Raw genomic sequence first — 13,547 nt, 5'->3', positions numbered from 1 at the left:
GCAGGTCGAGCCGGTCAAGTCCACCGATGCCGCATCTGTCACAACAGCGCAGGAGAAAATGTTCGCTGACCATGGCATACCATCGTCGATAAAGAGCGACAATGGTCCTCTGCTCACGAGCAAAGAGTTGAAACGCTTCCTCGAGAACATGGGAATCCTCCACCACCACATCACACTGTACCGGCCTCAGGCCAACGGTGACGTAGAAAAATTTATTGCGTCTATCAGCAAGTGTGTGAGGATTGCCAAAGACAAAAGGCGACCATGGCTACCAGAAATATACCAGTTCCTCCGAACCTATCGACAAACTCCTTACTCGGCCACCCAGGCCAGCTCCACAGCCCTAATGTTCGGGGTACCCATCCAAGCAGGACTCCCCCTTCACCACTCATGGCACCCCCCACAAGTGGACCTGGAGCTAATGGAATGGAAAAGACAGCACAATGCGTGGGAAGATCACTCAAGAAGAGCTGCACCAAGTCACCTCCCATTGAGAGACACAGCACTAGTAAGGAACCGAAAATCACGGGGAAGATGGCCCTCCCCTACGATTCCCTCCCCTGGACCATCACCCATTGAGAACATGGGTAAGTCACGGCCATGCAAGGATCCACAACTGTCACCAGGAATGTGTCCCACTTCGAGGGGACACCACACACCCTGTGGGAGGAATCCCAGAACAACAGAACCCCTGTGAGGGCCCACTCCCCGCCACCTGAACATACACCACTGTCCGAAGAACAGAGAGACTTGCCAGCTCAAGAGACTCCTGCACCTAGGGCCAGAGAAAGTAGCCCACCCAGACCGGCTACGCCACGAAGGGATGAGGGAGGACGTTACTCACTCCGGAGACGACTAGTGCCCTCCACTCGGCACCAAGGGTACATCCATACCTGCCTAACCTCCGGAATTTTTCCGGAGACTCCGGAATTTTAAGCATTTCTCCGGGTCTCCGGAAAAGTCCCGTGAATCTCAGGAATTTTGAGATTCTTTCCGGGTCCCGTCATATTCTCCACCTGATTGGCTGCCGCCGGTAGCCAATCGGGTGGAGAAGTGGCCGGGACCCGGAAACGGCGCTCAATGCGACCCCCGACCCCTGTAATAGTGCTTTCAATCCATATAATTGGATTGAAAGCAGTATTATTACAGCGGCGGTGCCACGTTCGTTTTGCTTACCAAAATCATTCATTCAATGCTATAGTAAGCAAAATGAAGGCGGCGCTGCAGCAGGAATAATGGTGCTTTCAATCCAGTGACATGGATTGAAAGCAGCATTATTTCGGCGGCGGCGACTTCAGTTTGCTTACTATAGCATTGAATGAATGATTTTCAATGCTATAGTAAGCAAACTGAAGCATACAACAACCGAGTTTACCTGTTGGGCGTGTGGGCGGAGCCATGTGCAAATGGGCGGAGTCTTGTGTGGCTGTGGGTGGGGCATAAATCTCAGTTATTTTGATTTTCAAATGTAGGCAGGTATGGGTACATCCTAAAGGGCATCTACAGGCGAGCATGAGCTGGAACGCGTGAGACTGGCGCCCCGGTGAACACCACCACAGACTACCACAATGTTTGAAGAGTTCATTTGTTTTGTTTGTTTGTTTATTTGTCCAAGTTGTGGAGGGATGTGATGTCCACGTGAATTGTGACGACTCGGTCAGGATGGCCCACGGTTGCATGATAAATACATGAGAGTGAAAAAGCCTGCAAAGGCAGTCTCCACTCTGACACCAGAAGCACTGTGTCAGTTGTACCGCATTGCGTGCCTACAACACGTGTTCCGCCTGCAAGGCCTTGCCTGCCCCACGGCCCTTCATCACAGGGTGCTGGCAAATCCTCGGTCATTTTCAAAAAAAATTTTCACCAACTTTAGTGGAATCACCCACTTTTTTAAACGGCCCTCATCTGAAAGACAGTAATGCAAAGATGGGTTCCTTTCCTTATGCATAGTCTGGGTCGGACTGTGGCACACATTTGCTATGGCACCAATGAGAAAAAGTGTCCCAAAGTTGCAAATGGCAATTCATTTCTTTTATGACTATGCTCGGTCGCCCAGTGACTGTTTTCCAAAAATGACATCAAGTGTCCTGAATGTTATTGCTGAAATGGCGGTATCCTTAATGGCACTGGTGCATGAGCACATGTAATGTGCTTTAAGCCGTCAAAGGAGTCCACGTGACTATAGCCCTCGTGCTCCAAAAGTGAGCCTTGCCAGTCCACATGTGAGCCCTCATCCCTACAGTCCTCATGTGAGCCCTCATCCCTACAGGCCACATGTGAGCCCTCATCCCTACAGTCCTCGTCTGAGCCCTCAGCCCTGGTGTGAGCCCTGCACACATGTCCTAACATGAGCTCTCATCCCTACAGTCCTCATGTGAGCCCTCATCCCTACAGTCCTCGTCTGAGCCTTCAGCCCTGGTGTGAGCCCTGCCCTCCTTCCACAAGTCCTCAGATGAGCCCTCATCCCTACAGTCCTCATGTGAACCCTCATCCCTACAGTCCTCGTCTGAGCATTCAGCCCTGGTGTGAGCCCTGCCCACATGTCCTGACATGAGCCCTCATCCCTACAGTCCTCGTCTGAGCCTTCAGCCCTGGTGTGAGCCCTGCCCTCCTTCCACAAGTCCTAACTTGAGCCCTCATCCCTACAGTCCTCGTCTGAGCCTTCAGCCCTGGTGTGAGCCCTGCCCTCCTTCCACAAGTCCTAACTTGAGCCCTCATCCCTACAGTCCTCGTCTGGGCCTTCAGCTCTGGTGTGAGCCCTGCCCTCCTTCCACAAGTCCTAACAGGAGCCCTCATCCCTACAGTCCTCATGTGAGCCCGCATCCCTACAGTCCTCGTCTGGGCCTTCAGCTCTGGTGTGAGCCCTGCCTGCCTTCCCCAAGTCCTAACAGGAGCCCTCATCCCTACAGTCCTCGTGTCCTCGTCTGAGCCTTCAATCCAGGCATGGACCCTGCCCTCCTTCCTTAAGTCCTAACATGAGCTCTCTCCCCAGATGGCCTTTTTTTTACCCCTTATCCTCAGAGGTATAATTTCGGCTTTACCCCCCCCTCCCACCTTGTCCCCCCACCCCCCACAGGAAGACCTCGTGCCAGCCATCATCCCATAGTACGAAGAATGTGATTTCTGTACTACATTAAAATGCAATACATACAAAAACATAAATCCTTTTCATCTATTTTTCTGTTAAATGCCCCCCACCTTGATGCTGCCCCTGTTTCAATTGTTGAGAACCGCCTGGGACTCAACATATTCGTGGCTTGAGGCGTGGGCTGTATTTCATACAGGATGGTACATTTATTAAAATAAACATTTGGCAAAACCAGCATTCACAATAGGGGAGATTATTCTGAAATTCCTAAAACACTGATGAAAAAAAAAAAAAAACAAGAGGATACAGATAAAGGCTGACAGCGTTTGGAAGGCATGTGGAGATTGATGTGATGGCCTGTTGCTATTAGAGACGGATATTACACATGATCATTTCCCAGGCCTGCCTTTGTTCGAGCTGATCCCTAGTGCCTTCCCGCAGCTGCTCTGCCGCCACTGCCCAACTACCTTCTGCGAGCAGCACTCCAGGGCCCTCATTACGACCCTGGCGTTAACCAATGGCGCTATTAGCACCATAGTTAACGCCGGTAGTTAATGATGACATGGGGAATTACCGCCCCATTCCAAAGTTGGCGGGGCGGTAATTTCCCATTTACCATTGGCCCTTCCCCATTTACATTTTTGCCCCATAGGGCTCAATAGGAATGGGGAAGGCGGTAATTACGGTACCGCAAAATGCGGTACAGTAATCACCTTCAAGGTCCATTTGCGGGTCCTTACCTTAACGGCAGCTACAGACCAGCCATTAAGGTCGGAACCCTCAAAGGGACCTCGTAATCAGGCGTTAAGGGATTACCGGTACCGCAGGTGTGTTATCTGAAATCATGCCCTGCCGTTGCCACGCAGTGCCCAGATGCCCATGGGCAAATTTAGGTCTCCATGAAACCCACCAAATCAGATTAAATCATGAGCATCCAATAAGAAAATGCTCATTCCGAAATCCACAGGTACGAAGTACACTGCAGGCAGAATTCATTGGATGTGCATGGAGAGCAGCAGAACATTTGTCAACGTACCCTGACCCGAAAGCCCCTCCCATCAGTGCCATCACTGTCGCCGATTTGCTGATAACTGTAACCATGTCATCTGTTTCTTCGATCCACGCTGTGCTCACTATGTATTTACAATGCTTCTGAATTGAAGGAGCGCACCTTTTATTATGAGAGAGAGGCAGCAGTTACTTTGGATTTGCAGGAATGTTGTGAGCGTGTCTCCACAATCATGTACGGTAGTCCTTATCAGTGGGGTGCGAGGGACTACAAAGAACTTTCCCATGGACCATTCACCGACCAAAAAACATAATATCCCCTTTTTTTAAATGCTTTGAAGCGGTTATTTAGAAATGGACTGTAATGCATGTTTTCTTAGCTCATCGCGTGTGTTCTCCTAGTATGAAAACGCGTTCACGTATTTCAGTTCACTATTCAAGTGTTACACCCTGGGCTCATACTTGCCCACCACCCACACAACTGCAGGGTGTTGCCACAAAAACACAAATCAACTGCACAGACAAATGTACTTTCTAGGAGTCAAGGAATTGATGAAGTGTACTCTTTTTAAAATAAAGGTACCTCTTTGGCATTTTTGAGAAATGTGGAGATGCAGGGCACAGACTAATGGCATTATTTTTTCTATTAAAAGACACCCATGATCTGGACAAGGTCACCTGACTGTGGCACGTATTTTTATGACAGTCGTATCTTAGTCGTTTGCAGAATAACCTAGAAAATATATGGTATGATATGATATGATATGGCATTTATAACGCGCTTATACACAAGTGTTTCAAGGCGCGACGCAAGGGAGAGGGACAAAGGGAGGACCGAGACCACGACCTCACTAGGCCAAGTGACATTGAGATCACGCAAGCCAGACTGATGGTCATGGAGACAACCAACCGATTCAGTATGAATATTAAGCTGGGAGATGGCCAGCTTTTCCAAGAGTTTGCCCAGGTAAGGAGTGATGGAGATCGGGCGATAGTTAGAAGGGTCGGCTGAGGGTTTCTTAAGAAGAGGGTGCCCAAGAGAGTGATTCAGGGGGGAAGGGAAGGCTCCAGTGGCAAAGGAGTGGTTGCAGAAGTCAGCCAGGGCAGGAGTGAGGGTGCCAATGTGGTCCTTGATGGTTTTGGAAGACCAGGGAAGAACCTGTTTTGACGAGACTTTCATAGATCGGACTTGTCTAGAAATCTTGTTAGTGGAGAATAGAGGAAAGGCAGAGAAGGATGGAGACAAGGTGGTCACATGGGGACCGGAGGTAGAGAAGAGAGTGGAGGGAGGAGGAGGAGAGGACGAGAGAGTGGACAGGATGTCCTGAGTTTTAGAGATGAAATAAGAAGCTAGGGCCATGCAGAGGGCCTGGGATGGGGACAGGAGAGGTAGAGGCTGTAGCAGGATTGGCCCGCTCCTTGGAGATTTTAAAGAGTTCAGCAGAGTTGTTAGATGCTGTAGAGACACAAGCTTGGATGTGAGCTCTCTTCTTGGTGAGGACAGAGAGCTGGTATTGCCTTTGGAGCAGGCGGCAGGCCAGTTTGTCAGAGGGTGCACAAGAAGCTAGCCATTTCCTCTCAGCCACCCTGCACTTGCATTTATGGGTTTGCAAGGTCAGAGTTGTACCAGGAGTTGAACTTGGCTTTGGGCTTCAAGGGAATCCTCATGACAGGGGAAAGAACATCAAGAGTATCAGAGATAGAAGAATGGAGCATGGAAAGGGCTGTGTCAGGATGTGAGTCAGCCACAGGAGGAGGGGGAGAGAACGTGGTGGCAAAAGCCTCAACTGACACACGCTTCATGGGTCAGATGACCGAGAAGGTAGGCGGCAGTGCTGGAGTTGGCTTGGCCTGAGGGGTAGAGAGAGAGAGATGGGAGGAAAGGAGAAAGTAATCAGTCCTGGAGAGAGGAGTGGTGAGGGGAATATGAAGGGAGGGTCTGAGTAGACCAGGAGTGGTGTGCTGCCAATGATCTCTGCCTTAATGCCAGTAAGACTGAGATTCTCCCCATTGGCACGCCAGCTCCCTCCTTTCCTGCCACTCTCTGGCCTGCCTCTCTTGGCCCTCTTCCTGCACCCACCTGTGAGGCTAAAAACCTCGGGTGATCTTTTTTTTTTAATTTTTTTTTTTAAAACCTTTATTTTTAGGTATTTAAACCTTAATACAACTTCACGCCCACATTAGGGCGGACTTTAAACGTTGTGCCTTGTCCCAGAACCCACCCATTGTCCCACCCTCACCCCCCAGCTACCACGTCTCCCTGATACCATGTCCTCTTTAGCTGAGTATGTGTCTCTTCCAGCTCACACTCCAAGGATGCTGTGACATCGAGTGCCAACCCTCACCGAGGGGATTTCTCCGAATCTGAGGAGTCAGAGGAGTGCTCCGCTGCCTCACGCAACAGGAATAGTGTCAGAGGTCCCCAGATGTCCGGTGGACGAGCGTGCAAAGGAAGGAGTTTAATGAAGTCAGATTCAATATCTTGGTAATAAAGCAAGTCTTTGCGCCATGCGGTGACTGTTGGGGGGGGGCCTCGGCCTCCGAGCCAGAGTTAACAGAACCCCGGCCAGTTTCCTTATCAGGGGCGAGAGCAGTCTGGTCATGCCCAGCAGGGCTGCTGTGGAGCTCGGATGTATCGGTTCTCCCACAATTGCAGCTGTCGTCTCAAGTACTTGTTTCCAGAAAGGGTTTAGCTCGGGGCACTCCCAAGCTAGGTGGACAAAATTTGCTGAGATTGCCCCGCATCTGCTGCATTTGGCTTCTGCATCTGGGTGATGTTTGTTGGATTTCGCTGGTGTGTGATATGTCTGATGGAGAAAGTTGAAATGGATAAGTTTTAGGCGTGAATTAAGCGCCACTTTTTGAGTCTGTTTCAGGCTACAGTTCCAGTCCTCATCCGATATGTTCATATGTAATGATTTTTCCCATCTAGCTTTGGCCCCAGTGATGGCGGGGGTTGTGGTAGGAGTGAGAGATTTGTAGATCTGAGACACCAGTCTGCCCTCGCCTTGTGCTTGAATAACTTTGTGTAACAATAGCCAAGTTGGTGGTTGATGCGGGAAGTCTGGTAGCAAGGCCTGGAGGGTGTAGCGAGTCCTGAAGTAAAGGAATACGTCCAGAGCAGTGTTGCCCCCTCTACTTCTGGCTTGATCTGGAGTTAGGAAGCCCTCTTCCGTGAAGAGATCCTCTAGGGTTTGAATGTTCAGTTTGTCGACCCAGCGGTGGAACACCGTCTCTGAGGTCAGTGGGACTCCGGGGATAAACTTGACAGGTAGGAGTGGGGAGTATCGTGATTCCACTCCGAGTCTCTGGGCCAGGGTCTTCCAGACTTTGTACGTCGTGAGCATTACGTTCATCGTGGAACTGGGAACCGGCGTGTGGCTCAGGATGACTGCGGCTAGGAAGTTGGGTGTTGCAAGGGCCCGCTCCACTTGTGCATGTGGTCGGATAGCTTGAGAGGCATACCAGTGGCTGAGGTACTGTGCTTGAGCTGCCCAAAAATATATCTCAAGGTCAGGCAGCGCCAAAGCTCCATTGGTGACCGGGAGCGTCAGTGTGGTGTACGCCACTCTGGCTGGTTTGTCCGCCCAGAGTAGCTCGAGGACCAGGCTTTTCAATTTTTTCAAAAAGGTTTGTTGCAGCAGCAAAGGAATATTGATGAATAAGTATAATAGTTTTGGTAGAATCACCATCTTCACCAGGAGACCCTTCCCCAGAGGGTTAGTGGCAGAGACTTCCACCGAGAAATCTTATCTTGAATTGATTTGGTCACCTCTTCGTAATTATCCCGAAACACTTCCTAACAATTTAGTGATAGATGTATCCCAAGGTACCGGACCTTGGAGGATTTCCATGTAAGTTGGAAGTCGTCTGGAAACTGTTTGGTGGATGGGGTCAGTGGGAATACAATGGATTTTGACTGGTTGATTTTTAGTCCTGAGGATGCTCCAAGCTTGATGACTTCTCTCATAACTGGATTCAGATTGTCTTCTGGGTCACGGATAAACAGAGCAACGTCGTCGGCGTAGAGAGAAATGATGAGCTTGTGAGGGCCTATAATGAGACCCCTCTGATGTCGTTGCTCCCTGAGTTTGGAGGCCAGTGGTTCCATCACCAAGGCAAAGATGAGGGCCGATAGTGGGCAGCCCTGCCTCGTGCCTCTTTGTAGATCAATTGGGGCCGATTTGGATGTGCCAACGACAATACTCGCACGTGGTTTGGAGTATAGGAGTGAAACAAGGTTGATGAAACGGGCTCCCAGGCCCATCCTGGCGAGAACCGCAAACAGAAATGGCCACTCCACCGAATCGAAGGCCTTCTCGGCCTCGAGAAGTACCGCCACAGCCTGCAGCGAGGGGTTCAATGCAGCGATGACACCGAACATTCTCCTGATTCCAAAAGTTGTGTTGCGGCCTGGTATGAAGCCGGCTTGGTCTGCCAATACGAGGGTAGGCATCAATGGCATTAACCTACCCGCTAGCACCTTGGCGAGTATTTTGTTGTCAAGATTGAGGAGGGATATTGGTCTGTAGGATGAACATTCCTCCGGAGATTTACTTGGTTTGTGCAACAGGATAACGTTGGCTTCACAGGTAGTGGGAGGGAGGTAACCCTTTTCCAGCGCTTCTTCATAAACAGCCGCCAGGAGGGGGGCCCGGATGCTCGCAAATGACTTGTAAAATTCTCCCGTCAGACCGTCCGGGCCCGGTGCTTTAGAGCTGGGGAGGGACTTTATGGCCTCTATAATCTCCTCTTGCGTAATCAATTCATTTAAAGGTTCCCGGAGCGATTGTTCGACCCAATACAGTTCTGTGTCCTCCAGGTACTCCAATGGGGCGGTCGATGATGTGCTCAGTTTGGCACTGTAGAGTTCCCGATAGAAGTTCCCGAACTCCTCCACTATCTCTTCATCAGTATGTACTGTAGTGCCCAGCTTGGTCCGAATCCGTTCTATTTTGTTATAGATAGTTTGTTATCAGCTCTGATTAAATTTGCCAGAAGGGCGCCTGGTTTTTGGCCCTCCCCTTATTGACGGACTTGGGTATTGCGATTCAGAAATTTGACCTCTCGGTCTGCTGCTTGATTGAATTTTAGTAATTCTTCCTTCAGAGCTGCCACTGTTTTGGGATCCGATGCGTTTGTGGCTTGGAGTTCCAGCATCTTTAGCTTCTCCTCGCTGGTTGTGAGCTCGCGCCTGATGAGCCTGAGGATGCCGTTTTCCTTGGCGTGACATACGCCTCTGACAAAGCATTTTAGGGACTCCCAGATTGTGCCTGCGGAGGGGACTGATCCGACGTTGGCTTCGAGAAACCCGTTGATCTCCTCCCTCAGTTCAGTGGCAAACACCTCATCTCTCAGCGAGCCAGGCTTGAAACGCCATTGTTGCAGTGGCGGAGTGGGGGCTGAATGCTTAACTTCAAGAAGGAGAGGGGAGTGGTCGGAGAGCGTTCTTGGGTGTATACAACAACGTCTACTTGATAGTGGACCGCTCGCTGAGATGAAGAAGTAGTCGATTCGTGAGCTCGTGTTGTGTACCGATGAGTGGAAAGTGAATTCTCGCTCCTCACCATTTGCGACCCTCCATATGTCTAGTAGATTGAAAGCATTGCATATTTCTTTTATTTGAAGTCCAGCTTTGGTAGGGGGTTGTTGAGAGGCTTTCGATCTGTCTCTCATTGGATCCAGTACAGTGTTCATATCCCCACCCCAGATTATGGTTGCTGGGTCTAGCATGGAGAGCTGTGTAAGCACCCATCCAAAGTTGTCTGGACCATCTGTGTTTGGAGCGTAGGAGTTGACGAAGGTCACTTTCTGGCCAGCTATGATACCATTCACCAAGATCACTCTCCCTTCTGTGTCTTTCGCCTTGTGGATCAAACGGAAGCTCAGTCTCCTGTGTATGAGGATGGCGACTCCTCTGGAATAGGTTGAGTAAGAGGAGTAGTATCTGTGGAAACCCCAGCTCTTGGCCCACTGATGGTCTTTCCCCGGGAGAAGGTGCGTCTCTTGAATCATGGCCACGTCAACGTTGTGACGTCTAAGGTATTGGAATATTTTCCTGGTTTTAGCTGGAAGATTGCCTCCTCTTATGTTCCATGTCAGAACGTTGAATGGGGCGGGAGAAACTCTCTATTGAGCCGCATTTCGACACTCGATGTTAGCTCATGTGTGGCATCGGGATGAGTTCTGCAAGATTCGTTGCTTAAAGAGTGGACCGTCGCTTGACAGGGCGACACCGATCTTTGATTGTGAGACGGATAGCAGGGAGATGGTGGAGACCTGGTGGCGCTGAATTTCCTTAACGCACTCTGAGGGAACCGTCCACGAGCTAACCCCAACTGGCCCGTGGCGTTTCTCCCTTTTAGGTGGACAACCCCCAACTGGCCCACAGGGAGATCCCTCGTTAACCAAATGAAACAGAAAGTGAACATGTGGATGCCATGTCGCTGCGTATACTGTACCCCGAAAGAACCCGGCATGAAAGCCAACTGGCAACTGAGTTAACCTTGGAAAGGGAACTGGTGCTGTGCTAGGGGCGCCTGGAGCCCTCCAAGTTTCCCTGCCCCGCGTCACATTCACATCGACCCATACCTGTACTTTTTGCTTTGTGTTGCAATCTTAAAGGATGACTCTGGTTGCTCCGATTTATGGTGGATTCCTGAGGATCCTGTCTCTGTGGGGCCTGGGCCGGCTGGGAGCTGGGTCAGGGCAACCCATCCGGTCCAGAAACATGCCTGCCTCGTCTGGCGAATGGAAGAAATGGACCCTCTCCCCTTGTTGTACTCTGAGCCGTGCTGGAAAGAGCATCGAGTAGGGTAGTTGATTGGCTCTGAGTCTTTGTTTTATGGCGGTAAAGGATTTCCTCTGGGTTTGTACTGTGGGAGAGAAGTCAGGATAAAAGTGAATTTTGTCTCCATCAATCAGAAGTTCTCCTTTCTCTCTAGCTAGTCGGAGGATGGTATTGCGATCCTTGTAGTTAATCAGCCTAGCGATGATTGGCCTTGGCGGAGCACCGGGGGCAGGTCTAGCAGAAGGAATCCTGTGTGCTCTCTCTACTATAAATACTGTGGACAAAGATTCTCTGCTGAAGAGTGTTGTGCAGAGGGACTCCACGAACTCCTCCAATCTACCTTGTGGCTGCTGTTCCCTCACCCCGATGATTCTTATGTTGTTCCTCCTTGATCGCCCCTCCAAGTCCTCGCATCTGGCTATTGTTGATTTCATTTGGGCTTCCAGCTGCGAGACTTTGGTTGAGAGGGAAGCTGTGCCATCATCTAGATTTGACACTCTCTGCTCGACCTCGTTTAACCGTTCTGAGTGAGTGTCTAAGTGGTGTTGAAGGAGGTCGACCTTGGAAGCGAGGCCGTCCATTTTATTATTTAGATTTCCAATACCCGCTTTCAGTTCCAAAAGGAGTTCTTTGATTTCTGAAGGGCTGCCCTCTGGTTCCATCTGGAGAGAGTGGCTAGGGGTGGGTATCTGGACCTCACGCTGAATAAGGGCTTTAGGTGTCGCACCGCCCTCAAAGCTTAATTTCCTCTGGGATTTATCATTTTTCCCCATTTCTAAAGTGGAGCTGTTGCTAGCAGTAAGAGTTCAGCTGTACTCTGATGAGCCAGGGGTGCTCTGTGTGCCCACCCAGGGGAGCCAGGAATGATCCAGCTAGTCGGGTTTGGTGGGGATCAGAGCTGTATTACGGAGTAGTTGCACACCGTCGGACTGTGCTTTACGCGCACCGTGGGAGCAGTCTTTGGTTGATTAGGGGGGGGGGGTTGTCACCCTGCTGTGGTGCCCAATGCTTTGATAAGTAGACTCCGCCTAGGGTGATGTTGACCCAGGGGGGGTGCGTTCTATGAGCTTTAAATGCACAGCCTGTTCTTGGTGTCACTGTGCTTTTTACATGTGTTCCAGACGTCGGTGTGATGGACAGACTCCGGCCGGGAAACCAGAAGGGTGTAGGGGGGCTACCCCTCCAAAAAAGCGTGTGTCTTTCCTAATATGGTGCCAGATTTAGAGGTGGAGGGACGCCAGCCACGTTCATCCGGCGAGGGCCCCGGGGGACCTACGGCGCTCCTGGGTGGGATGGGAGTCTCTACGCACCTCCCGCAATGGAGCTGGGGCTCCCTGCGCGCCGGGCGGGACCGGCACCGCGCGGCGACAGCTGGAGCCACGGGCAGGTGCCACTGAAGAAGCCGCGGCGGGTCGGCCGGCGGGGAGGGGGGATGGGCCGGCTCGAGGAGGCCCAACACTAACACGGAGCTCAGCCACTCCCCTCCTCCCTCCACCGTACCTGGAGTCCCGTTTGCTCCGTCCGCCTCACGCCGAAGTCTGCTGGCGTCGGGGGGGCCTCTCCCCGGTCACGGCCGTACTCTGTGCTGTGGGGCTTTGCTGGGCAGGGGGGGCGAGCTCCGGTGACAGCGGCGCTCCGGGACGAGCGCCAGGCCCCCTCCTCCGCCGAGACTCCGCGGCTCACTGCAATGCCGGCGGGCGGCGTCCTGGACCCGGCCACTCCACAAGTCAGGCTCCAGAGCGGAGCGGGGGTGTCTCCACACCGGCACAGCGCCGGTCGACCCCCGCAGTTCAATCGCTCCCAGCGCGCGGCCCACGGGCCAGGGAGGGGGGTCCACCCCGCTGCATCGGCCGTCTCAGCAGGCAGAATTGGCTGAGCACATATTCAAGGCCACGCCGGGCCCGATTCAGCAGGGAGAGGCCGATTTTCTCTAAAATTTCGGTGGCAGGCAGCTGGGCAGTTCGGGAGACCAGGAGTCGGGGATCAAGACTGGAACTATACAGGTAAAGGCAGGATTGTGAAGGATTTATGCGGGGCTAAGACGGGAGCTTAGACCAATGCGGCCATCTTTGATGGCCCTCTAGCGCCCTCAACCTCGGTGATCTTTGACTCCACACTCTCCTTCTTTACTCACATCTCTGACATTTCTAAGAAGTCTCACTACCAGCTGCACCTCCTCAGAGGTATTCTTCCTTTCCTCTCCTTTCCCCAGAAGCTCACTGTCTCCAGAGCTCTGGTTCTCTCTAGGCGGACTACTGCAACAGCCTCTTTCTAAATCTGCCTGCCTCTACTCTCCGTCCTCTGCAACTCATCCAGAACAGGACTGCAAGACTTGTCCTTGGCCTCAAGCCCAGGGACCGTATCTCTCCGGGACTGAAATCTCTGCACTGGCTCCCAGTGGCTGAGAGAATTAAGTTCAAAACCCTATGCATTGTCTACAAGGCCTTCTGGGGCCTGGGACCTCCATACCTTCAACGCTCTCTTCCTAAATATCTTCCTTCTCAAGCTCTTTGCTCTTCCGCCTCCAACTCCAAGCAACGAGTTGGTGGTAGATCTCTCTCTTTGGCAGGGGCCTCCCTCTGGAACAGCCTCCCTGCCTTACTGAAACTTGAGGAGAACTATCTCCGGTTCCGGAAGCACCTCAAAATCTTTCTCTTTGCT

Source organism: Ambystoma mexicanum, chromosome 1q, assembly GCF_040938575.1.
Source record: "Ambystoma mexicanum isolate Mex_15411 chromosome 1q, UKY_AmexF1_1, whole genome shotgun sequence".
In the NCBI taxonomy this organism is placed as follows: domain Eukaryota; kingdom Metazoa; phylum Chordata; class Amphibia; order Caudata; family Ambystomatidae; genus Ambystoma; species Ambystoma mexicanum.
This window is presented reverse-complemented; position numbering follows the sequence as displayed.